This window comes from Hyaena hyaena, unplaced genomic scaffold (genome assembly GCF_003009895.1).
Source record: "Hyaena hyaena isolate Hyena2069 unplaced genomic scaffold, ASM300989v1 scaffold_208, whole genome shotgun sequence".
Classification (NCBI taxonomy): Eukaryota; Metazoa; Chordata; class Mammalia; order Carnivora; family Hyaenidae; genus Hyaena; species Hyaena hyaena.
The window spans coordinates 970,849-997,366 of NW_024080839.1; the positions used below are offsets into that span (position 1 = coordinate 970,849).

The 26,518-nt window shown below is 42.1% G+C and overlaps 1 protein-coding gene across 1 annotated transcript in view; it reads left to right on the top strand.

Moving 5' to 3' along the window:
- Positions 1-11,693: 11,693 nt before the first annotated feature.
- SYNE2 (spectrin repeat containing nuclear envelope protein 2) overlaps positions 11,694-26,518 on the top strand; it is a 337,350-nt gene continuing 322,525 nt past the window's right edge. Inside the window, exon 1 of the mRNA XM_039242122.1 lies at positions 11,694-11,786. The gene's annotated coding sequence lies outside the window, so the exon portion shown is untranslated. The remainder of the gene's footprint in view (positions 11,787-26,518) is intronic.

Genomic DNA, 26,518 nt, shown 5'->3' on the forward strand with positions numbered 1-26,518 from the left:
GTATAGAATCTAGTGAGTTGGAAGTAGGACTCCCGTAGGCTGTGCTTAGTTGTGCGCAACCACTGGCCCACCTGTAATCTCTGGTGGGCACGAAGCGGGTGGTTCTAGGTGCCCCACAGCTAGTGCTCAGGTGTCTGGAGGAGCATTCTGAGTTCAGCGGTGGAACTTCTGGGAGGAAGGTGCCGGGCGATGGAAACTTGAGTGCCAGCAGCAGCAGAAGGCTAGAGGTATAGCTGTCTTCACGCTGCTGGAGGGACCGGCTTGGAGCTAGAAACAGGGAGCAAGTGCCGTCTCCCCTTCTGCCTTCCTATCTTGGTCTCCCATTGTCAAAACCTAAGAGAAAGCATCTGGCAGTGGAACAAATAGTGCTGCAGTGGAAAACATGGTGCATAGTTTGTTTTGTTTTCCTGCAGCTATATCCTCAGGGCAAATTCTTAGTAGGATTATATGTAGCTGTGCTAGATATTGCCAATTTTTTCTCTATTTGGGATTGAAGAATTTTGCACTCAGCAACAACATACGAGAGTGTTTTTCCACAGAGCCACATGAATAGAGTGCTCTGTCAGACCTTTGAATTTTTGCCAAACTAATAGGTATTAAATGATATTTTAGTGTAGTTTTACTTCGGATTTCTCTTATGAAGTTGAGATAGATATGTTTGAGATCTATTTATATATCTTTATATATCTATTTATATATTAATGTTTTAATTTATTTTTGAGAGAGAGAGATAGAGAGACAGTGTGAGCAAGGGAGGGGAAGACAGAGAGAGACACACAGAACTCGAAGCAGGCTCCAGACTCTGAGCTGTCAGCAAAGAGCCCAATGTGGGACTCGAACCCATGAACCGTGAGATCATAACCTGAGCCAAAGTTGGACACTCAACTGACTGAGCCACCCAAGCACCCCTATTTATATCTTATATATCTATTTATGTATCTTTTTCTGTGAACTGGCTGTTCATGTGTTTTTCCCATTTTTTCTATTGGATTTTGATGATTCTACTCATTTTTAAACGTACATTATGGTAATTAGCCCTTCATCAATTAAATAACAGTATTTCTTCCCAATTTGTCAGTCCTTTGACTTATCAACTTAGTTAACTCTGGGGTGGGCGGGGGGGGGAATCATGTGAGTATCATTATGGGGATTGCTTTACATGTATATGTTAATTCTGGAAAAAATTGATGTCTTTTTTATTTTATTTGCTTTATCCAAGAGCAAGAAATCCTTTTTCTTTTTTATTTGTTCAAGGCAAGTATTATGTCTTTGAAGAGTTTTTAAAGATTTTTTTCTTTTTTTAATAGTTTTTTTAAGTTAATTTTTTAATTTATTTCTGAGAGAGAGAGAGACAGCGTGAGCAGGGGAGGGTCGGAGAGAGGGAGACACAGAATCTGAAGCAGACTCCAGGCTCTGAGCTAGCTGTCAGCACAGAGCCCAACACGGGGCTTGAACCCATGAACCGTGAAATCATGACCTGAGCCAAAGTTGGATGCTCAACCAACTGAGCCACTCAGATGCCCCAAGATTTTTTTCATATAAGTTTGCATGTAGTGGTAGAGCATTTGACTGCATATAAGTTTTCATGTTTCTTGTTAAGTTTACCTTTAAGTATTTTATTTTTTGTTGCTTTTGTAAACAGAGTTTAGTTTATATTAACTCTTTCATTGTTTGATATATATGAAGGGTATTGTTTTTGTATGTTAATTTAATTATTATTTTTTAATGCTTATTTTATTTTTGAGAGAGAGAGAGAGTGCAAGCAGGGTAGTGGTAGAGAGAGAAGGAGACACAGATTTGAAACAGGCTCCAAGCTTTGAGCTGTCAGCACAGAGCCCAAAGGAAGGAGGCTCGAACTCATGAACCATGAGATCATGACTTGAGCCAAAGTTGAAGGCTTAACTGACTGAGCCACCCAGGTGCCCCCATATGTTAATTTTAAATCTAGCATGTTATTAAATTCTTGAATGTCTGTGTTAGCTTTAGTATTCATTTTTGGAGTTTTCTAGGTGTATTTTCAGAACATCGGCAATGTAATTTCACTTCTTTTCAATTTTATATCTTTAAATTAAAATAGTAAGTTATTGGGGTGCCTGTGTGGCTCAATTAGGTAGGTAGGTTAAGCATCTGACTCTTGATCTCAGCTCAGGTCTTGATCTCAGGGTCGTGAATTCAGTCTTGTGTTGGGTTCTGCCCTGGGTATGAAGCTTACTTAAAAAAAAAAATGGTATCATGGAGATAGTGAGCAATCTTGCTTTGTTCCTGACCGAAGTAAGAATGCCACTAATGCTTCTCTGTAAGTAAGATGCTGAGGTATATTTTATTATGTTATGAAGTATCTATCAATTTCTATTTTATTGAACTTTTAAAAAACAGAAATAGAGGAGTGCTTGGCTAGTTCAGTGGGTTAAGCAGCCAACTTGATCTCAGTTCAGGTCTTGATCTCACGGTTGTGAGTTCAAGACCCATATTGGGCTCCATGCTGGAAGTGGAGCCTACTTAAAAAACAAACCAACAAAACAAAGCAAACAAAAACAGAAATAGATCTTGAATTGTGTCAAAGATTTTTTTCAGCACTATGAAACGAATCTTATCATTTCCTCCTTGTATATATTATATTACTGGATAAATTATATTAATGGTCTTCTTAGTGTCTAACCGTCCTTATATTCGTAGAATAAATGCATCTTGGTCATAACGATTTTTTGTTGTTGTGGCTGTTTGTTGTTATTTATTTATTTATTTATTTTAATGTTTATTTTTGAGAGAGAGAGAGTAAGAGAGAGAGAGAGAGAGACATCCAGCGTGAGTGGGGGAGGGACAGGGAGAGAGGGAGACAGGGAATCCAAAGCAGGCTCCAGGTTCTGGGCTGTCAGCACTGTGAGATCATGACTTGAGCTGAAGTGGGATGCTTAACCGACCGAGCCACCCAGGCACCCCTGTTGCTTTGTTGTTTAAAATTTTAATAGACATTATTTTTTAAAGCAGTTTTAGGTTTACACTAAAGTTAAGAGGAAGGTACAGAGAGTTTCCATACACCTCCTGCCCTCTGCACACAAAGCCTCTCCCACTATCAACATCCTCCACCAGAGAAGTACATTGGTTATAACTGATGAATCTATATTGATAAATCATTTTCACTCAAAGTCTATAGTGTACATCAGGGTTTGCTCTTGGTGTTATATATTCTATGGGTTTGAACAATTGTGTAATGACATGTACCCACAATTATATTAGCATACAGAATAGTTTTGCTGTCCTAAATGTCATTTGTGGCCCACTTATTCATCCTTCTTTCCCCTGACTCCCTGGAAACCACTGACCATTTTACTGTCCCCACAGTTCTGGCTGTTTTAGAATGTCATATTTGGAGTCATAGAGTATGTAGCATTTTCAGATTAGCTTCTTTCACTTAGTAACATGCGTTTAAGTTTCCTCTGTGCCCTTTCATGGCGTAATAGCTCATTTCTTTTTAGTGCTGAATAATATTCCATTGTCTGGATTAGCCACAATTTATTTATCTATTCATCTACTGAAGGATATACTAGTTGCTTCCAAGTTTTTGACAATAACAAATAAAACTGCTATAACATCCATATAGGTTTATGTACAGATAGCAGTTTTCAGCTCATTTAAGGATTAACCACAATTTATTTATCTATTCATCTAATGAAGGATATACTAGTTGCTTTCAAGTTTTTGACAATAACAAATAAAACTGCTATAACATTCATATAGGTTTATGTACAGATAGCAGTTTTCAGCTCTTTTAAGTAAATACTAAGGAGTAGGGTTGCATAATTTTAAAAAAGTTTATTTATTTATTTTGAGAAAGAGAAAGAGTGAGGGAGATGAAGGGAGGGAGTGAATCCCACGCAGGCTCTGCACTGTCATTGTGGAGCCCATTGTGGGGCTCAACCCCACAAACTCCAAGATCATGACTTGAGCCAAAATCAGCAGTCAGATGCTTAACTGACTGAGTCACCCAGGTGCACTGCATAATTTTTTAGATATGTTTTTGGATTCTGCTTCTAATATTTGATTTAGAAGTTTTTATATCCATATGTGTGAGAGTTGTGTAATATTTGTCATATTTCAAAATTGATGTTATACTGGCTTCAAAAACAAAACCAATTTGGAATGCTTTCTTTTTTTAAAATGCTCTGAAACAATGTATGTATCATCTAGGTATCAGATCTTTGGGGATTTAGAAGAATTTTTTTTGTGAAATCATTTGGGCCTGGTAGTTTTTTATGCAGTTCGTTGTTCTAGGATATCTTTCTTTATTTCTTCTAATAAAATTGGTTTGTCAAGGCTTTCTATGTTTAGTGGGAATAATTTTGGCATATTGCTGTCTAGGTTTTCAAACGTATTTTCATAATACTATGAAAATAATTACATAATGCCATGTCACTTTCTATTTCAATGGCTCTCTCTCTTATCATTTCTTATTTTGAATGTTTATGCTTTTTCTTTCTTTTCTCTGGATTAGGTTTATTTGGCTGTCATTGAAATCTTTTTTTCAAAAGCCAGCAGATTTATTTTATTTCTATATTTTATTAGTTTTCTGTATTCAACTTCACTGATTTCTGTTTTTAATCTTTATTTTATTCTGCTTTTTTTTAGTTTAGCTTTCCCCCCCTTTCCCCCCAATTTTTATTTAAATTCTAGTTAGTTAACATACAGTGCAATAGTGGTTTCAGGAGTAGAATTCAGTGCTTCATTACTTACATACAACACCCTGTGCTCTCCTTAATACCCATCACCCATCTAACTACCCCCTCCCACCTTCCTCCCTCCATCAACTCTCAGTTTGTTCTCTATTTTTAGGAGTCTCTCATGGTTTGTTTCTCTCTCTCTTACCCTCTCCTGCCATATGTTTATCTGTTTTGTTTCTTAAATTCCACATATGAGTGAAATCATGTGGTATTTGTCTTTCTCTGATCGACTTATTTCATTTAGCATGATACACTCCAACTCCATCCACATCATTATATATATATATACCACATCTCCTTTACCCATTCATCCATGGATGGACATTTGGGCTCTCTCCATAGCCTGGCTATTGTTGATAATGCTGCTATAAACATTGGGGTGCATTTACCCATTAAAATCTGTTTTTTTGTGTCCTTTGGGTAAATACCTAGTAGTGCAATTGCTGGGGCATGGGGTAGTTCTATTTTTAACTTTTTGAGGAACCTCCACACTGTTTTCCAGAGGGGCTGCACCAGTTTGCCTTCCCACCTAACAATACAAGAGGATTCCTCTTTCTCCACATCCTTGCCAACACGTGTCGTTTCCTGTGTTGTTAATTTTAGCCATTCTGACAGGTGTGAAGCAATAGCTCATCGTGGTTTTGATTTATACTTCTGTGATGATGAGTGATGTTGAGCATCTTTTCAAGTGTTCTTAGCCATCTGGATGTCTTTTTTGGAAAAGTGTTTATTCATGTCTTTTGCCCATTTCTTCACTGGATTATTTGTTTTTTTGGGTGCTGAGTCTGCTAAGTTCTTTATAGCTTTTGGTTACTAACCCTTTATCAGATATTTCAGTTGAAAATATCATCTCCCATTCCACAGACTGTCTTTTAGTTTTGTTGATTGTTTCCTTTGATATGCAGAACCTTTTTATTTTGATGAAGTCCCAACAGTTCATTTTTGTCTTTGTTTCCCTTGCCTCTGACAACATGTCTAGTAAGTTGCTATGGCTAAGGTCAAAGAGGTTGCTGCCTAACGTTCTCCTCCAGGATTTTGATTGTTTCCTGCCTCACATTTAGGTCTTTCATCTATTTTCAATTTATTTTTGTATATGGTGTGAGAAAGTGGTCCAGTTTTATTTATTTATTTTTTTGTCTGTTGCTGTCCAGTTTTCCCAACACCATTTGTTGAAGAGACTGTCTTTTATCCATTGGACATTCTTTCCTCCTTTGTTGAAGATGAGTTGACTATGGTTTAGCTTTTTGAATTAGAAACAGAATTCATTTATAGTCATTCTTCTATTTTTGTTGTATAAATACTTGAGGGCTACATGTTTTCCCCTAATCACTGATTTGATTTTTATAGGTTATAATTTTTATGTAAATCTATATTGTTTCCATGATTTGTTTGTTTTTAGAAACTATGGCTTCACTTTGTATACTAGTTTTCATTTCATCCAATACTTCTTTAATAGCACACTTTAAACTTTCTAAGTGGAAAGGATTGTTTGTTTTCGGATTTTAGGTTATCAAATTTTAGTTTTATTATAGTATTTATTGCTATTGTTATTTAATTAAAATAGTATTTGCATTATTTGTAGTTTATTGTATTATTGAGGAGTGACACAGTACAAAGCCAGTTTTAATGACCAGCTCCATATGTGCTCAGGAAGAAAGGATACTCTATTTGTGAGTTGTAAATTTGAATATATCCATTAAATCTACTTTATTATGTTTTAGATTTTTGTATCTCTAATTTGATCCTTTAAAACTGCATTGGCTTTAGAGAGATGTTGTTGTCTCATATTTTTAGTGTTATTTTTAAAAGTTTATTTATTTTGAAAGAGAGAGAGAGAATGCACATGAGTGGCAGAGGGCTACATGTGAGAAAGAGGGGGAGAGAGAGAACCCCAAGCTGACAGCATAGAGCCAGACTAGGGCTCTATCTCAGGAACTGGGAGATCAAGACCTGAGCCAAATTAAGAGTTGGACACTCCACTGACTGAGCCACCAGGTGCCCCTTTATTGTTTTTTATTGTAAGCTGAGCAGTATGATTAATTCATTGATTTGCATTGGAGAGTAAAACAAACATCAAGATGTACAACAGGATTCTTCTAAATGATACATTTATTTCTGCTAAAAAAACTTCCTTAAGTTCTAATCCAGGGACTGCCAGTACTAGTTTTATGCCATTAGGCAAATATTTTCTCGAAAGCCTGTCTTCTGTGTAAAATGAGGTGTGTTATGGGATATTTCTTTAATTCAATACTATAATTTACCAGTGCAATAAAAGTACTTTTGAAATAATACCCACTGTTACTGACTAAAATTATTGCAATAACAGCTATTATTTGTTGAGTGCTTACTGCCTGCCAGGCTCCATACTTAGCGTATTACATATATGTTTCAAATGAAACGTGGCATATTCGTTTTAGTTTTTCTTCAGACTCTAGAATGTTGGTCTCTCTGATTCAATTGGCAGAGACTTGATGGATTGGCTCAGTATTTCAGGAGACCATCTACTGCGTAAATTGACAGAGCACTCGAGGTTGTTGGCCCCAACTTTGAACTTGAATCAGGACAATGGCCAGGGAGATCACTTTGGTCAAGGGAGCAATTAGCCAAAATTTATTCCTGTCAGTTTTCCAGGTTTGGCAGGAAACAAGAGCAGAATGAGATAAGAGCTCAGAACTTTTCGGGGTGTGATTGGACTCATGGACAAAGAGGAACAGAACCATTTTCCTGGCCAGCTATTTTCATCCCCAGCTTACACAAATGCTCCCAATATGGTAAAAAATATTGTGGTGAAAGATTGTCCCTTGAGATCAGCAGACTTAGCATCTTAAGAGGGAGCATTTAGCTCTAAGCCAATCTCCTTTTGTATTTATAGTAACTTTGTTGTTGTTTAAAGTTTATTTATTTATTTTGAAAGAGAATCTCAAACAGCCTCCTCACCGTCAGCACAGAGCCCAAGGTGGGTTTCTATCTCAGGAACTGGGAGATCATGACCTGAGCCCAAATCAAGAGTCAGACGTTTAACCCACTGAGCCACCCCGTTAGTACCTTTGTTGCTAAAATAGAAGCAAGTAGTGGGCTCCTGGGTGGTTCAGTGGGTTGAGCGTCTGACTTGCACTCAAGTCATGATCTGGTTGCTCATGAGTTTGTGCTCCACATCGGGCTTACTCTTGTCAGCGTAGAGCCTGCTTTAGATCCTCTGTCCCCTTCTCTCTGCCCCTCCCCTGTTTGTGCTTTCTCAAAAATAAACATTAAAGGGGCGCCTGCGTGGCTCGGTCGGTTAAGCGTCCAACTTCAGCTCAGGTCATGATCTCACGGTTCATGGGTTCGAGCCCCGCGTCGGGCTCTGTGCTGACAGCTAGCTCAGAGCCTGGAGCCTGCTTCAGAATCTGTATCTCCCTCTCTCTGACCCTCCCCTGCTCATGCGCGCTCTCTGTCTCTCTCTCAGAAATAAAAACATTAAAAAATTTAGAAAAAATAAACATTAAAAAACCCCATAGAAGCAAGTGGTAAAATGGTCTCACCCTGCCTCAAATTAATTAACATAGTAGCTGCCCCTTCAGCTAAAGATACTTTGTGTTGTTCTTAAATGCACTTATCCATCTGGCCAGCCATTTAACATTATTATTTTCTATTACCATCAAGGTTGATAAATATATGCTACTAGTGTCAATTGTTCCTCCTTCTGTGCCCCTGGCAGAGACTCAGTTACTATTCAATTTGTATCCTTTCTTGCCAAATTTAGATGACCCACTACAATCCTTCTCAATACAGCACCCAAACACAAGAGTAGGGTTTGCTCCTGGTATAAACTCCATGGCCATTCTTCTTTAGGCACTGTGGATGCCAAGACAAGGAACTGGGCAAGTCTTGTGTGGGATACAGGAGTGTAAACAACAACTCTAGTTCAGAGCAATCCATGCTTCAAACGGTGCTGTCTAACTTAGAGTGGTCAATTGTTTTTTTAGATTTATTTATTTATTTATTGAGGGCACAAGTGAGTGAGGGGCAGAGAGAGAGAAGGAAGGCTCGTGTTCACCCAGTGTGGGGCTCATGCTCACCCTATGCGGAGCTCGAGCTCACGAACTATGAGATCATGACCTGAGCTGAAGTCAGACGCATAACCAGCTGAACCACCCAGGCGCCAAAAGAGTGGTCAATTTAAGTCCTTTAATGGCATGACGATGTCCAACCCACTTGAATGCCTCAGACCACGTTATTTGTCCTGCTCAGTACCGTATGTGAGCCCGTACTGAACGTCTGCTTTGGTAGTTCTCACCATATGCCACAGCATGCTTATGTACCAAGTCCCGGATGTGCTTTCAGTCGGATCAATTTACAAAACTTGTGTTTTCAGCACAGTTGGAGCTGGCAGAGTCTCTCAGGTGGGCTGTGGAGCCGAATGGAATCTTTTGCTAAAAATACAGAGGCTGGTTGTAAATAATAGCTGAGAGGCAGAACATGACATCATACTGTGTTGTTGTACTATCTCTGTTTTTTGGTGCATGGGAGACTGTGGGTGGGGCTGGGTTCATGGCAACCCTTACCCGGCCAGTCAGAGATATAAGCACATGAGCCATCCGTTCCCATGCTCAGTGTGGTGTTTCAAAAGAATCGGGTGTGTCTCTTTGGCTTAGCATTACATTTTATTTTCATTTCACAGTGTGGAGGATCTCTTTCAGTACTCCTGCCATTAGTCTAATTTGCTGGTTTGAGAGTGGGTATTACTTTTATACCCAAACTGCCATGGCTAGGAGACACCATAGATCATTACAAGACTCTAATTGGGGACATCTGAACACATCTTGAGACACTTTATTCTGGACTCTCTTGAGCACACTAGATACAATATGGAACAATAGACCTTTCATTTTGAGTAGTAGTAGCATAGATGCCTAGGAGGGAACAATAATTAAGAAATGATTCATAACATTTTCTCCAGAGACTGTTGCCATGATGATTTTGCAGCATGTACTCTAAAGGAAGCAACCGACATAAAATGGAAATGAATAGCATGAATAGAACAGAAAGGGAAAATAACAGACAATGCTTTGTAGACAGCTCCATACACCCGAGAGCCCAAACTTTCCTGAAATTGGCTCTTTGATTTGTATGTATTGTAGCAGGCAAAATGGTTCTATGAAAAGACACCCTAGGACCAGAAAGATCTTCTTACTTTATAGACCTTTGTTGAGACCCATACCATTAATAATAAATAATGCAAACCTAGGTAGTCTAAGAAGAGAAATGATACTATCAGAATGATTATCTTGGAGTTCAAGGAATGACACATTGATACTATGGTGTGTTGTTGAGTTGAGCCATTGGCCATCAGTAAAATGTTCATTTCAGATAACTGAATCATCCTGGTACTCACAGAGGTACACATTTTTGAAATAATTGTTCCAAGTTGTGGGTAAAATGTACAATTACTATTTTTTTATTAATATGTGTTGACTGAAAGCATTATCAAAACTTTAATGCCTGCTCCTTGCCATTTGGTTTGGATCGCAAGCACCAAATTTAACTAAGTAATCCAGACAGGATTCTGTAGCCCATACAACATAGATGAGCTTGGATTTATTGAGAAGTTAATTTGATTGCAATACAAACATACTAGAGAAATATTTTAAAGTCACTTCTTTACATAATAATAGTGAGTTGAAAGAATACCATTCATTTAAGATTTTAAGTACCTTAGCAATACTGCAATAGCTGTATGGGAGGTAAGTGGGAGTCAATTGACATCATCCTGAGTCCAACCGCATTGAGTAATTTGCTGGTGTATCTTTTTTTTTTAATGTTTTATTTATTTCTGAGAGAGAGAGAGAGAGAGAGAGAGACAGCGGGAGCAGGGGAGGGTCAGAGAGAGAAGGAGATACAGAATAGGAAGCAGGCTCCAGGCTCTGAGTAGCTGTCAGCACAGAGCCTGTCGCGGGGAGGGGGGGGGGGGCTGAACCCACCAACTGTGTGATCATGACCTGAGCCAAGTCCGACGCTTAACCAACTGAGCCACCCAGGGGCCCCATTTGCTGGTGTATCAAACCAGCCTCTGCAGGATGATTTCCCAAGGATTTAACTTCCAGTGAATTTCAGATCTGGAAGATGCCTATGGTGTCATAAGACTGAGGAGATTATTGGGAGTGTCTGAGGGGTTCAGTTGGTTAAGTATCTCATTCTCAATTTCTGCTCAGGTCATCATCTCCTGGTTCTAGAGTTAGAGTCCCATAAACGGTCCCATGCTGTCAGCCCAGAGGCTGCTTGGGTTTCTCTGTCTTCTCTCTCGGCCGTTCCTCTACTTGCTCTCTCTCAAAATAAAACACTTAAAAAAAAAAAAAAAAAGGCTGAGGCCATTCTTCTGCAGGAGGAAAGAAGGGCCCAGTATTCTGCATTTTAACGAGGTCTCCCCTTACCTCCAGGTGATCCTGAAGTCTGGACCAAGCTATTAGAAATAATGACCCAAATCACAAAGGTCATCTAATCTCAAATCCTCATTTTACAAAGGGTCCGCAAAGGTTAGATGACTTGATCAAGGTTTGGTGGCTAATTTGCACATCTGCTCTCTTACTCCCACCTCGAAGAGCCAGGAGTCCAGGAAGGCTAGAGAAGTTCTTCGATGAAATCCGGCAGAAAAGCTCTTTTGAGGGAGTCTGTGACATTCTTCCTACCCAGGTCGCTAACCTGCTTTCTGAGTTAGCCTCTCCCCCAGACCCTCTCTGACGCCTCCAAACCTGGAGAGAAAGTTGCCAGCCCACGGCGGGCGCAGGGCCCTGCGAGGTGGGAGGCGGCTGGGCTCCGCCTCCGGTGCTCTCGGGCTAGCTCGACACTGGCCGCAGAGCGGCGAGCGCGGGACTCCGCGGCTGGCGGCGGGCGGGGAAGGCGCGGGGCGTGGTTTGCAGCTTTCCGAGCGCCAAGGAGCCGAGCGCGCTCTGCTGCGCCCCGAGCCTGCTGCTGGACCGAAAAAGCGAACGCGAGAACGAGTAAAAGGCGCGATCGAGGGAGCGAGGCGAGCAGGGCGCCGATCGGGGCCCGCCCCAGCCCGCACCCTCGCCCTCGCCAGGCCAGCAGCGGGTGAGCGCGGCCGCGGGCCCCCAGCACCCCGGTGCGCCCCGGAGAGAGAGGGCTGCGGCGGGGAGGGAGAGCGGAGGGAGGGGAAGGGGCGGGGGCGAGGGAGGGAAAGGTCCCCGAGCCGAGGGCGGGGGACAGCAGGCGCGAGAACCGACCCGATGTCGAGGTCCGAGCCAGACCACCGGAAACTTTGCCCAGGTGGGGAGAGCGGGGTGCGTGGAGGGCGCCGCAAACTTGTCAGCGGGCGGGGCGCTCCGGGGATTGGAGCGAGCGCCAGCGGGTGGCGTTTGTCTCTCCGGCTTCTTTGTGTCACCTCCGGGCCCCAGCCCGCCGGTCCGCCCGGCTCAGAAAGGGGCTGCGCTGGGGGCTCGGCCCTGATCCCCCTGCCGCCCGCGCCTGGCCCAGGCCCCAGCGCTCGGGATCCGCTGATTGTTTTCTTTCCTCGCTTCAAGCCTGGGCGGGAAAGATTTTGAACCCCGCGTGAGATAGAACGTGGAGAGCAGCGGCACAGAGGTTGCCAAATCGTGGGCGGCGCGAGGCTCGCCCCGAGTCCCCGGGAACCCGCGGGCTGGGGCGCACCCGGGCTGGAGAGCGAGCGGGGACCCGCGGGCCCCTGCGCTCGAGGAACAGCCAAGCGCCCCCGCGCCGGGGGCAGCCCGGACGGCTGGGATTATAATTCCATTTTGATTGCTTGGGGTCTTTGTTGTCTGAAATTGCCTTGAGGGTCTGACGGTAGCACCTTTTCCTCTTTAGGTTATTTTCCTAATGTTAAAAAAAAAAAAAAAAAAGCAGGGGATGGGGGGGACTTGTGTGGAATCAGTGCTCCTCGAATCTACAGGAGCTACCTTAGACGGAGCCTGAGAAGTCCCGTGTAACATTTGCCTTTGTGGACGCTTGTTATTTCCGAAAGTTATTATTTCCCCTCCCCTAGTGGAAGGGAGCGTCGGAGCTAGATGCTAGCAGGCACGATTTTGTACAAGCACCAGCAAGTCAGAGCCGAACTGAGAGGGTTCTTTGTAGCCGCTCTATACTTTTGCATCTTTTTTTCTTTTTAGAAGTTTGTTTCATTTCAGGCAACTTTCATCTGCTTTTTTGAAAGTTTCCATAGCTCCGAAGTCCTCCTTGCAGTGACTATATGGTTGTGCGAGGATGAGTTCGGCTACTTTTAGGGTTGGGGATTGCAGTGAAACCTCTAAACCACACCTGGCCCTTTCCCACTCTGGGTCCCTGCCATTCAGACCTTGTGAATATCGTCAGGAGAGGGTGTTCACCTTTTATGAGATGGAATATTTGGCGTGTTTTTGTACTTGAATGCATGACTCCTTCTTTAGTTTTATTTCTGGAAAACTGTTGGGACTTCCCGAGACTTTTCCCGAGATGAGCACTAAATGGCCTTAGCCCCGCCATTATGCCCCTACCCCAAAGCACCACGAGGGAGAAGGGCGCTGGTGTAATCCTCATTACGCTTTTTTGTGATAAAGACTCTGGAGATGTCAACATCAATTAAAAGGGGGGAAATTCTTAGTTCTTTGCTCACCTGTTTGAGTTAACTGAGCTTTATTTGAATTCAATAAAAATAAAAATCAAACCAGTTTGGGTCAGCTTAGCCTTGTACATTAAGATTACTAAAAAAAAAAAAAAATCATGTGAGTTCACCCAATCATAAATTTTACAAGCATTTCAGTGCGTTAAGCTAATTGTGTTTGGAGGATATTGCAGTATGTTTAAAGAATCAAGTCACAATGGGATTATTCTAGCTGGTGCCCTCAGAAGTTTAAGTTTATTTATTAATTTTTTTAAAATGTTTTTTTATTTATTTCTAGGAGAGAGAGAGAGAGACAGCGTGAGCAGGGGAGGGTCAGAGAGAGAGGGAGTCACAGACTGAAGCAGGCTCCAGGCTCTGAGCTGGCAGTCAGCACAGAGCCCGATGCGGGGCTCGAACCCACCAACCGTGAGATCATGACCTAAGCGAAAGTCGGACGCTTAACCGACCAAGCCACCCAGGCGCCCCTATTTATTAATTTTTTAAATGTTTATTTATTTTTGAGAAAGAGAGTGTGAGTGGGGTAAGGGCAGAGAGAGAGGGAGACACAGAATCTGAAGCGGGCTCCAGGCTCTGAGCTGTGAGCGCAGTGCCGGAAGTGGGGCTCCAACTCATAAACCGTGAGGTCATGACCTGAGCCGAAGTCAGATGCTTAACCCACTGAGCCACCCAGGTGCCCCTGTAGTAGCTTAACAGTTTAAAGTGAAGCTCAAAAATAGAATCCGCCATGCCTTAAAAGTAAGGAAAAGGGTGAAAAGCAATTGATCAATTTGTCGTTACTCATCATATGTTTTTAATATAGATTTTTAATCATTTCACAAAATTATTCATTTCCTCAAGTAAGCTTTTACCAAATGTCAGCCACTGCGCTGAAACCTGGGGTTCCAAATAATAATGGTTACCATTTATGGAGTGCTTGTTCTGTACCAGTAAATGCTTTGCATAGATTAGCTCATTCATCGAATCCGTATTTGTTGAGTGCCTACGACGCATTGTGCTGGGTGCTGGAGGTGTAACAGCGCACAGGACTGCCAGCAGTGGGGAAGATCTGGGGAAGGGCCACAGAACGTGGAAACCATTAGCAAACTAATTGCAGATTTTAAAATGCCAATCAGATCACGCACTTAAGACAGGCCTGACGGTGGGCCCGGAGCTTACCCCATCCCGTCCTCCTCATTCCCCGGTCATTCACCGTTTTGCTCTTATCTGCTGCGCTTCTTGCACATACTTCCACAGCCAAGCCAGTTTCGTGGCTGTTTGAGGTCCCTTCGGACCTGCTGTTGCCTCTGCCTGGAATGCCCCTGGCACAGCCCTCCTGTCTGTGGTTCCCTCCCTGACCCCCTTCACTTCTTTATTCATTATTGTGTTTTCAGGGGCACCTGGGTGGCTCAGCTGGTTGAGCATCCGACTCTGGATTTCAGCTCAGGTCATGATCTCACAGTTCACGGGTTCGTGCCGGGAGCTGGGCTCTGCACTGACGGCACGGAGCCTGCTTGAGATTCTCTCTCTCCACTTCTCTCTCTCTCTCTCTCTGCCTCTTCCATGCTCTCTCTCTCTCTCTCAGAGTAAATGAATAAAAATTTTTGTGTTCTCAGTGAGCCTTGGCAAAACCCCAGATTTAAAATCACAGCCCCTCTTTTTTTTTTTTTTTTTTTTAAATGTTTTTTTTTTTTATTTATTTCTAGGAGAGAGAGAGAGAGACAGCGTGAGCAGGGGAGGGTCAGAGAGAGAGGGAGACACAGACTCCGAAACAGGCTCCAGGCTCCGAGCTGGCAGTCAGCACAGAGCCCGACGCGGGGCTCGAACCCATGAACCGCGAGATCATGACCTAAGCGAAAGTCGGACACTTAACCGACTAAGCCACCCAGGTGCCCCAAATCACAGCCCCTCTTGCAACCCCCATCTCCTTTCCCCTGTTCACAATTTATTTTTCTCAATGGCATTTATGACCCTGGAACTAACATACTCTATGGGTTTTACTCATTTGTTAATGGTCTGTCTGCCCCGCTGGATTGCTCTCCATCCGTGCTGTCGTGGTCACTGTTGTGTCCTCAGAATCTGGAACGGTGCCTGGCGTGCAGTAGGTCCTTAAGAGCTATTTGTTGAGTGACTGTTGAAAGAAAGAAGGAGACAATGGGATGCGGAGACTGAGACCAGGGGATCCTATGTGAATAGTGAGAAGGCTTCTCTGTGGAGCTGACATTTAAGCTGTGTCTTTGATGAGAAGGAAACAGGAGATGGTGGGGAGAATAGAGACACGGAAGATCAGGAGAGGAAATAGCTTTGAGTCAGGAACGAGCCTGGCCGTGTGTGGGTTTATTGGTAGTGGGAGAAGGTGGTTGTGCCTCAGCACTGTCAGCTGGAGGGAAAGAACTAAGTGAAGATAGAGCGGTAATCAGGGGAAGGATCAAGCAGGGCCTTCCTTGTAGGCCAAGGTTTGGATAAATTCACATTGAATCCTCACATACCCTATTAGCCCTGTTTCACAGTTTATAAAACCGGGGATCAGGTATCTTTCTGAGGTTGCCTGGTAGGTGAATGGCAGAGCCTAGGCTCGGAAGCCAGGCTCGCCAACTTCAAAACACTTATATTTGACCACAGTGCCAACATCAAAAGGCAGAGTCCCTGTCCTAATGGACGAGTCATTGCAACATATGCGTGGCCGTGCTGGAAAAGATGTATTCTTCCGGACTGTGGTGGGAGAGAAACACCCTGTTCTTCCTGGGAGTGGAACAGGCCAAACTGGAAACACTAAGTCATTTTTTCTTTCTTTATTATTATGAACTATTTCAGATTGGCTACATCTTAATTAAGAAGTAACGTTAATGTTAAATGCGATAGCCTAGTGTTTGGGGTTTCACTGTGTGCTCACTTTTTATTCTTGCTTGCTTTCATATCAACCAATGACCTGTGACATATGCCCCCCTTTCCTACTTTTACCAAGTGAAGGAGCATGTCTCCGGAATAGGGTAGAATCACTTATGTTTAAAGCCTGTAATTCTTCACTGGATTGCAGGTTATGTTCTTTTTTGATTGTTATCTTAAACTGTCTGCACTTGGCTGTTTGATTTGATAATTCCTTTTAAAAAATTTTTTTCAAGTTTGTTTATTTTGAGAGAGACAGAGACAGCGTGAGTGGGGGAGGGGGAGAGAGAGAGAGGGAGAGAGAGAATCCCAAGCAGGCTTCGCACTGTCAGCGCAGAGCCTGACTCGGGGCTCAAACTCCCGAAACCGTGAGGTCATGACCTGAGCTGTAACTGAGAGTCAGATGCTTAACTGACTGAACCACTCAGGCATCCCTAGTGTGATAATTCTTACACTGGCTCCGTTGAGTATAATTGACACATGGTAAGCCTCACATGTGTAGAGTGTAAAATTCGCTACGTTTTTTACTTTTTTTTTTTTTAATATTTTTTATTTATTTCTAGGAGAGAGAGACCGCGTGAGCAGGGGAGGGTCAGAGAGAGAGGGAGACACAGACTCTGAAATAGGCTCCAGGCTCTGAGCTGGCAGTCAGCACAGAGCCTGACGTGGGGCTCGAACCCACGAACCGCGAGATCATGACCTAAGCGAAAGTCGGACGCTTAACTGACTAAGCCACCCAGGCGCCCCCGTTTTTTACTTATATATAGACCTGTGAAACCATCTCCCCCTGGGCCCCTCCCTACACCTGCATTTTCCTACCCCAGACAACCAAAGATAGCTTTCTGACCCTATGGATTAATTTGTATTTTTAGAATTTTATATAAATGGAATCATATAGCATGGTCTCTTTTTTGTCTGGCTTCTTTCACTTAGTATAATAATTTTGAGATTCCTCCATCTTGTGTGTATCAATGATTCATTCCTTTTTGTTGTTAAATGTTACTCCATTGTATGGATATACCCCAGTTCATTCATCCATACACCCATTGATTGGCATTTGGCTTTTTTCCCCCAGTTTTTGGCTATTGAAAGTAAAGCTATTATACAGTCTTGTCTAGGCATCTACTTTTCTTTCCCCTAAGTAAGTGTTTAGGAGTGGAATGCCTAGATCATACGGTAGATATATGTTTTGCAGTGGTTATACCGTTTTATATCCCCCAAGTTGTGTATGAGACTTCTACATCCTTGCCAACACTTGGTATGGTCAGGCTTTTCATAGAATTCTGCTAGAGTGGTATCTCATTGTGGTTTTAATTTGCATATCCCTGATGACTAATCATATGCTTATTTCCCATCCATATAGCTTCACTTTTGACGTTTCTGTTTATGTTTTTTGCCTGTTTTATAATTGAGTTGGTTGCTTCCTTATTATTGAGTTTTGAGAATTCTTTATATATGGATATATATGTTTATTTATTTAGTTATCTTTATTTTTTAAGTGTTTTACTTATTTTTGAGAGAGAGAGAGAGAGAGAGACAGCGTGAGCAGGGGAGGGTCAGAGAGAGGGAGACACAGAATCCAAAGGCAGGCTCCAGGCTCTGAGCTAGCTGTCAGCACAGAGCCGGACATGGGGCTCGAACCTACAAACCGTGAGATCATGACCTGAGCTGAAGTCGGAGGCTTAACCAACTGAGCCACCCAGGCGCCCCTATTTCGTTATCTTTAAGAAAGAGAGAGAGAGCGCGTGTGCACACAAGCAGGGCAGGGGAGGGGCAGAGAGAAAGAGGGAGACACAGGATCCAAAGCAGGCTCCAGGCTTTGAGCTGTCAGCACAGAGCCCAATGGAGGGCTCGAACTCGCGAACCAAACTGTGAGCTCATGACCTGAGTGGAAGTTGGAAGCTTAACCAACTGAGCCAGTCAGGAGCCCCACTTTTTTTTTTTTAATTTTTAAAAATTATTTTTGAGAGAGAGAGCGTGAGTGGGGAAGGGGCAGAGAGAGAGAGTGGGTGACAGAGGATCTGAAGCAGGCTCTATGCTGACAGCAGAGGGCCTGATGTAGGGCTTGAACTCACGAACCTGGAGATTCATGACCTGGGCCGAAGCCAGATGCTTAACCAACTAAGCCACCCAGGTATTCTCTATATTTTCTAGATACAAGTTCTTTGTCAGATACATTATTTGCAATATTTACTTTCAGTCTATTCCTCATCTTATGTTCTCTTAACACTATCTTTGAAGATCAGAAGTTTTATATTTTAATAAAGTCCAATTTATCAATTTATTCTTTAAGGAATTGTACTTTTGATGTGGTACCTTGAGAAATTTTTGCCTAACTCAAGGTGACAAAGATTTTTTTCCGAGAGTTCTAAAACTCTTAGGAAAGCTCTATAAAAGAATGGAAACCTATAAACTTTTCATTTTACGTTTAGGTCAGTCGACTTTGAGTTAATGTTTGTTTACAGAGTGGAGTATGGGTTGAAGTTTACTCTACTGCTCCTGGGAACCCTTCGCAATTTCTAGAGACAGATGATATATAGAGACGATGTCTTGTGTGCGTTAGGGGTTTGGGGGCTGGGTGGCATTTGCTGTTGGCATCTAGTGGGTCAAGACCGAGGATGCTGCTCAAGATCCTACGATGAACAGGAGAGAGAGATCCTCTAAAAAAACATCATTGAGACAAAACGTCAGGAGTGCCAAGGTTGAGAAACCCTAGGCTAGAGGTTTAGCACTTTAATTGACCTTTTCAATGAACCAGCTATTGCTTTTATTGATATTCTCTTTTGTTTTTCTATTTACTTAATTGACTTTTCATTCTGAACCTTATTTCCTTTTTTCTATTTACTTTAGGTGTAATTTGCTCTTCTTATTCTAGTTTCTTAAGGTCATTGCTTTTGTGACTGTTTTTCTTTTGCTGTATAGATGTTTAGTCCTGTGAATTTATTCCTGGGTACTGTTTCAGTGACATCTCACAAATTTTGATTTGGTGTGATTCCATTTTCATTCAGTTCAGAACACTTTAAAGCTTTTTGTTGTTATGTTCTCTGGCCCTGAATTACCCAGCAGTATATTACTTGGCTTCCAAATATTTGTGGATTTTCCAGAGATCTTTCTCTTCCTGATTTCTAATTCAATTCCGTTGTGGTCAAAGAGCCATACTATGTGTGGTTCAAGTGCTTTTGCATTTATAGAGAATTATTTTATAGTCTAGAACATATTGTCTTGAAGTAAATGTCTCCTGTGCACTTGAAAAGAGTGTGTATTCTAATTACACCATGTCAGAGGAGTATAATATCAATAGGACTTCTCCCTCTTCATGTTAACCTTGATCACCTGGCTGAGGTAGTTGTTTGTCAGGTTTCTCCCCTGTGAACCTACGTTTTTCTTCCCCTTCTGTTCTGTACTTTTTGGTAAGGAAGTCACTATGTGCAGCTCATACTTAAAGAATGGAGAGTTAGGCTTCACTTCCTTGAAGAGTGTTACCTTTTTATGCAGTGTGATGATCCCTGTTAATTGGGTTGTTTAGACCCCTTATATTTAAAGGCATTATTAATATGGCTAGGTTTAAATCTAGAAACTTGTTCTATGTTTTCTGCTTTTCTCATCTGTTCTTTGTTCCTTTTTTCTCTTTTCTGATCTTTGGATTTATTGATTGTTTATATATATTTTACTATTTTTATATATTTATTGAGTATTTTCTATTTTATATCCTTTTTTGGCTTATTAGCTATCATTCCTTATTTTGTTATTTTAGTGGGTTCTTTAGCATTTATAGTATACACTTTTAACTTACCACACTTTACCTTCAAGTGTTATTATCTCATCTCGTGTCCAGATGAATAACCTTGTTTATAATAGTATATTTCCATCGCTCTCCTGTTGCTCTTTGTGTCATTGTCACATATTTTATGTTTTGTCTTTTGTAGACCTCATACTACATTATTTTGTTTGAATAGCTATTTTTAAAGGGATTTAAAAAATAAGAAAAAAGTCATATGTACCCATAGAATTATACATTTTGTACTATTGTTTTTTTAAGTTTATTAATTTATTTTGAGAGAGAGAACACAAGCAGGGGAGGGGCAGAGAGAGAAGGTGAGAGAGAATCCCAAGCAGGCTCTGCACCGTCAGTGCAGAGCCTGACGTGGGACTCGAACTCACAAACTGTGAGATCCTGACTGAGCCGAAATCAAGAGTCGGCTGCCTAACTGACTGAGCCACTCAGACATCCCTACATATTGTATTATTGTTAAATGAAAAGAAAAAATATCAGTCAAATTGAGGTGATGGATTTGACTCACACACACACAAAGTTCTAAGTTAGAATAAACTTTAAAGAAGTAGTGAAATTCAGGGGCACCTGGGTGGCTCAGTCGGTTAAGCGTCCGACTTCGGCTCAGGTCATGATCTCATGGTTAGTGGGTTCGAGCCCCGCGTTGGGCTCTGTGCTGACAGCCAGCTCAGAGCCTGGAGCCTGTTTCCGATTCTGTGTCTCCCTCTCTCTTTGACCCTCCCCTGCTCACACTGTCTCTCTCTCTCTCTCAGAAATAAATAAAACATTAATAAAATTTTTAAAAAGAAGTAGTGAAATTCAGAAATCAGAGCATAATTTATCAAAAAAAATTTTTTTTCTTTTTTTGAGAGAGAGAGACAGAACATGAGCAGGGGAAGGGCAGAGAGAGATGGAAACACAGAATCTGAAACAGGCTCCAGGCTCTGAGCTGTCAGCACAGAGCCCGATGCGGGGCTCGAACCCACCAACCATGAGATCATGACCTGAGCCGAAGTCAGACACTTAACCCACTAGGCCACCCAGGTGCCCTAGCATAGTTCATTTTCTTAAACTAAATCCACTGAATTGTCATTGAACAGGTACTTCAGGATACTGTAGGGTTGCAATATTCAGAACACCTGGACTTGGAGAACTCTCCAGGCAGGCACTGCTGAGTGTGCCGTGTGTGTTTTCTTTCCTCTGGACGACATTAGGAGGAGGAAGGTGGATGCGGAGAAGGAATCAATCCACCTGTGCTGATATTTTCCAGACTCTGAGAAACTTCAAAACATGAGTTTGGAAGCATTTCTTTCTTTTGATGGTATGTGAGATGAAAAGTCCTCAGTTATAGCACCTCAGGTGAAAGCAACACATTTGACAAAAGTGAAGCTCTGGCTTCTGCTTGTCATAGTCCATCTTGGATTGAAAATTCCAGTCTGAGGGACGCCTGGGCTGCTCAGTTAAGCATCTGACTCTTAATCTTGGCTTAGGTCATGACCTCCCAGTTCCTGAGATTGAGCCCTGTGCTGGCAGCGTGGAAGCTGCTTAGGATTCTTTCTTCCTCCCTCTGTCCCTCCCCCCTCAAAATAAGTAAATGAAATTAAAAAAAGGAAAGAAAACTCTAGCCTGAGATGCAGTTCTTAGATCTCTCTAGAATTTCCCTTGTACTTGTTGCCGTGGTTCCCGCTGACTTTTAGTCTCCCTTTGGGTCCCGCCAGTGTTTGCTGTTTGCTGTTGTCAGTGAGTAGCTTTTCTATCCGGTTATGCACATGTGCCCCTCTTCTGATTATTAATCCACCGACAAACACTCGACTATGAAATGAGTGGGCAAACTCCATTCACTCAACAAATTAATTTATTTTGTAAATGTTTATTGAATCTGGGCTCTGGAACATTTCTGAAAATTTATGTCCCTTGCTCTTAGAAAGGCAGTTGTCTAGTGGGAGCAAAACGCACAACAGAGGAGCATGGAATCCAGTGTGGTAACTGGTGACCCTGCAAAGGAGACACGAACAGGGCGGTGGGAGCGAGCTTAACACAGTGCTGCTCTGAGTGTGTTCTGGGGACCAGCAGCATCCAATCTACTGAATTGGAAACCTTGGCTGGCGGGCGTGGGGGGTGGCAATCTCTGTTAAAAAATTTTTTTTACTGTTTATTTTTGAGACAGACAGAGCACAAGTTGGGGAGGGGCAGAGAGAGAGGGAGACACAGAATCCAAAGCAGGCTCCAGGCTCGGAGCTGTCAGCACAGAGCCTGCCGTGGGGCTTGAACCCACAAACTGTGAAATCATGACCTGAGCCACAGTCGGTGGATTAACCGACTGAGCCACCCAGGTGCCCCCAACAAGCCATCCAAGTGATTCTGATGCATGCTCTTAAGTTTGTGAACCACTGGCATAGAGGATTAGATGATCTTTGATATTTTTTTCACAGCTCCAAAATTCTAGGAGTATGATTTAGAAGTGTGATATTTATTCCATCATACTTTTTTTTGGTGTATGCTATAGAAATTTATGAAATGCATCATCTTAGTTCTAATATGTGTTTTTATTATTCATTTTCCCCTCTCGTACCTGTTATGCATTATGAACTACAGTATTGGTGTCACAGATTCCTTATCATATTTCCTAATGTCTTTGCATCCTTACAGAGGACAGCCTACAAAGAACAGCAACTGTGCAGCAAAATATCAGTCCGTAAGGTGAAATCCGTCCTTACTGAAGTTAGCTCACTGTTAACTAAGGGATTTCTTCCACATCATCTAGATTAGGGGCCATAATGAAGTGCTTTGGGTTTACAGGGTTGTATGTGTCTGTATGTATTTCCTGGTACATATCGTCACTTTCATGCATAGTGTAATGTTTGCCGGTGTGAATTTCACATTTCCTAAGGTTAAGCCAAATCTGAGGGTTCTGTAGCCAGGGATGTCTAAGAGATTTATTACCCCACTGTTCGTTCATTCATTTGTTCATTCGTTCCTTCCTTTTCTTCCTTCCTTCCTTCCTTCCTTCCTTCCTTCCTTCCTTCCTTCCTTCCTTCCTTCCTTCCTTCCTTCCTTTCTCTCTCTCTCTCTCTCTTGTTTATTTATTTATTTGAGAGAGAAAGAGACAACGTCAATGAGGGAGGGACAGGACAGAGGGTGAGAGAGAAAATCCCAAGAAGGCTTGGCAGCCCCGTGCGAGGTTCAAACCCATAAAGCTGCAAGATCATGACCTGAGCTGAAAGCAAGAGTCAGAGGCTCAACTGACTGAGTCACCCAGGCACCCGAACCCCACTGTACTTTAAAAGCAGTGTTGGTGGTGGCACCTGGGTGACTCTGTCAGTTAAGTGTCTGACTTCAGCTCAGGTCATGACCTCACGGTACGTGAGTTCGAGCCCTGCATCGGGTTCTGTGCTGACAGCTCAGATCCTGAGGCCTGCAGATTTTGTGTCTCCCTCTCTGCCCCTCCCCTGCTCATGCTCTGTCTCTGTCTCTCAAAAATAAATAAATGTTGAAATAAATAAATAAATAGATTGATTAGAGCAGTGTTGGCACTGATGAAGTGTCATGTAAAACATTAATCGCTATGTGGGTAAAACAGAAATTCAAAATTGTGAAGTTATGCCTGACAATGAAGCAATAGTAAATTGGGTTTTATTTTTATTTGTTTATCTTAAAAATGTTTGTTTATTTATTTATTTATTTTGAGAAAGAGAAAGACAGAGAGCATGTGTGAGCACATGTGAGTGAGGAGGGGCAGAAGGAGAATCCCAAGCAGGCTCCATGTTGTCAGCGTAGAGCCCGATCCCACAAACTCACGAACTGAGATTGTGACCTGAGCCGAAATCAGGAGTCGGATGCTATACTGACCGAGTTACCCCGGTGCCCCACGAATTGGATTTTAAAACACATTATTGTGAAAAGTTTCACACGTATTCAAAATCAGAGATAACAGTGTAATGAAGTCCTGTGTAAACATTATTCAGTATCAATAATTATCAAATCCTGCCAATGTGGCCCTACCTGTACCTTCACCTGTCACCCCTACGCTGGATTATTTTGTGGTATATATTCCACATATATTATTTTAGCCATAAATAATTCAGTTTTAAATTATTTGAGCTACTAAGATGCTAAAGATAAATATGAAACTGAATCACAAATAGGCATTTCATGGTTACACATTAAATTATAGATCAAGTTTATCTGGAGTTCACTTACACAGAAGGTAGTAAAACAAAAGAGCAGTGTGGAGACATGTGTACATAGATTCCTATTAAAATTCACTAAAAATAAATATACTGGCTATATCAGTGAATATATTCTTTTTTAAATGTAATTTGAGAGAGAGAGAAAGGGAGAGGGAGAGTCTTAAGCAGGGTCCACGCTCAGCACAGAACCTGACTCTGGGCTTGATCTCATGACCCCTGGGATCAGACACTTAGCTGACTGAGCTACCCAGGTGCCCCATTAGTAACACATTCTATCAGAATATTTTATAAACCATCATCATGGTAGCAACATATATATTATACTTATAGATAACATTGCAGAAAAGTAAGCAAGAATACACACCCATGTATTGCCAAAATTGAAATATTTTGCTTGAAGGGGAAACTTTAATTTGAAAGGTATGTTTTTGGAAAGGGAGGTATCATAGGAAAGTTTGTAGATCTTGGGGTGCCCACGGGGCTTAGTTGGTTAAGCATCTGACTTCGGCTCAGGTCATGATCTCACAGTTCATGGGTTCGAGCCCCGTGTTGGGCTCTGTGCTGTTAGCTTGGAGCCTGGAGCCTGTTTCAGATTCTGTATTTCCCTTTCTCTCTACTCCTCCCCGCCTCTATCTCTGTCTCTCTCTGTCTCAGAAATAAATAAACATTAAAAAAAAGTTTGTAGGGGCGCCTGGGTGGCTTAGTCGGTTAAGCGTCCGACTTTCGCTTAGGTCATGATCTCGTGGTTCGTGGGTTCGAGCCCCGTGTCGGGCTCTGTGCTGACTGCCAGCTCAGAGCCTGGAGGCTGTTTCGGAGTCTGTGACTCCCTCTCTCTCTGACCCTCCCCTGCTCACGCTGTCTCTTTCTCTCTCTCTCCTAGAAATAAATTAAAAAAAAAAACATTAAAAAAATAAAAAAAATAAAAAGTTTGTAGACCTCTAGGAAAATTTTTAGTATATGTAAATTAAAAATTCTCATTCATTTCAGCAATTCTGTTGCTTTTTTTTTTTTTTTTTTGAAAAGAAAAGGTATTGGGGCACCTGGGAGCCTCAGTCGGTTAGGTCTGACTTCAGCCCAGGTCATGATCGTGTTGTTCACGAGTTCAAGCTCCCCATCAGGCTCTGTGCTGACAGGTTGGAGCCTGGAGCCTGCTTCGGATTCTCTGTCTCCCTCTATTTGTCTCTCTCCTCCTGATGCCCAATCTCTGTCTCTCTGTCTCTGTCTCTCAGAAAATAAAGAAACATTAAAAAATTTAAAAAAAGAAAAGGAAAGGTATTTAACATTTAGGGATGAACAATATATCTTAAAAAAAAAACCCCACTCATTTTAGTCCATGTGCTACACACAGTCTTTTCATTGAGATTAGAGCTCAATTTAGTTAGAGCTCCGGCTGCAAGATACTTTGTATTTCCTGGCGGGGGGGGGGGGGGGGGGGGGGGGGGGGGGAGGTGCAGACTTAATCCATGCAGACATAGCACCTGTTTCCCCCTGCTCTGGCTTTGCAGTACAGGTGGGGGCATCTTGAGGAAAAGAGGATTGTATTACAGCTGAGATCTTCAGGTTTGGCTTCCTCTGTGTGAAAAAGTAATTAATGGGTCATACCGTAGGAATTAGCTAATTTGTGTTTAAAAAGATTTCATTAGGGGCACCTGGGTGACTTCATCAGGTAAGCATCTGACTTTGGCTCAGGTCATGATCTCAGAGTTTGTGAGTCTGAGCCCCGCATCGGGCTCTGCGCTGACAGTACAGAGCCTCCTTGAGAGTCTCTGTCTCCTCTCACTGCCCTCTCCCCTGTCTCTCTCTCTCTCTCTCTTTCTCAAAATAAATAAAAATAAATTAAAAAAATAAAAAAGATTTAGTTACTCAGAAGTAACTTTTATCTTAAGTATAAATTGAAGCAAAATACACAAAATAAATGAAGACTGTTTTCCATGCCCCCAAAACAAATAATAGAGGAGAAATCCCCCTACAACTCTGATGCATCTAAGCTGTTAGTACGATGGTAGGTTATATCCAACATGTGATGGGATCATTTGCTAAAATAATGGATGCTAGACTTTCAAAATTTTGAGCTAGTGATTCAGAAAGAAAAAAAAAAAATAAAGGAATGCCTACCATAAATTCAGTTTTTAAAACTGTTAACGGTGTGTTTTATGATTTGCACTTGTAAGTTGACAAGAAAAATGAGTCACAAGTGTTCTCTTGAATATCCTTTCCAAGCACTCATTTCATGACAGCGAGTAAGAAGTTTTCCTTTGTCAATAGACTTTTGTATAAAAGCAAGTCTGTCACCTTTGTAGTCTTTGTACTTTCTTTCATTATGGGAAGCTTCAACTTAGTTGCATAACAATTAATTTTATAAGTA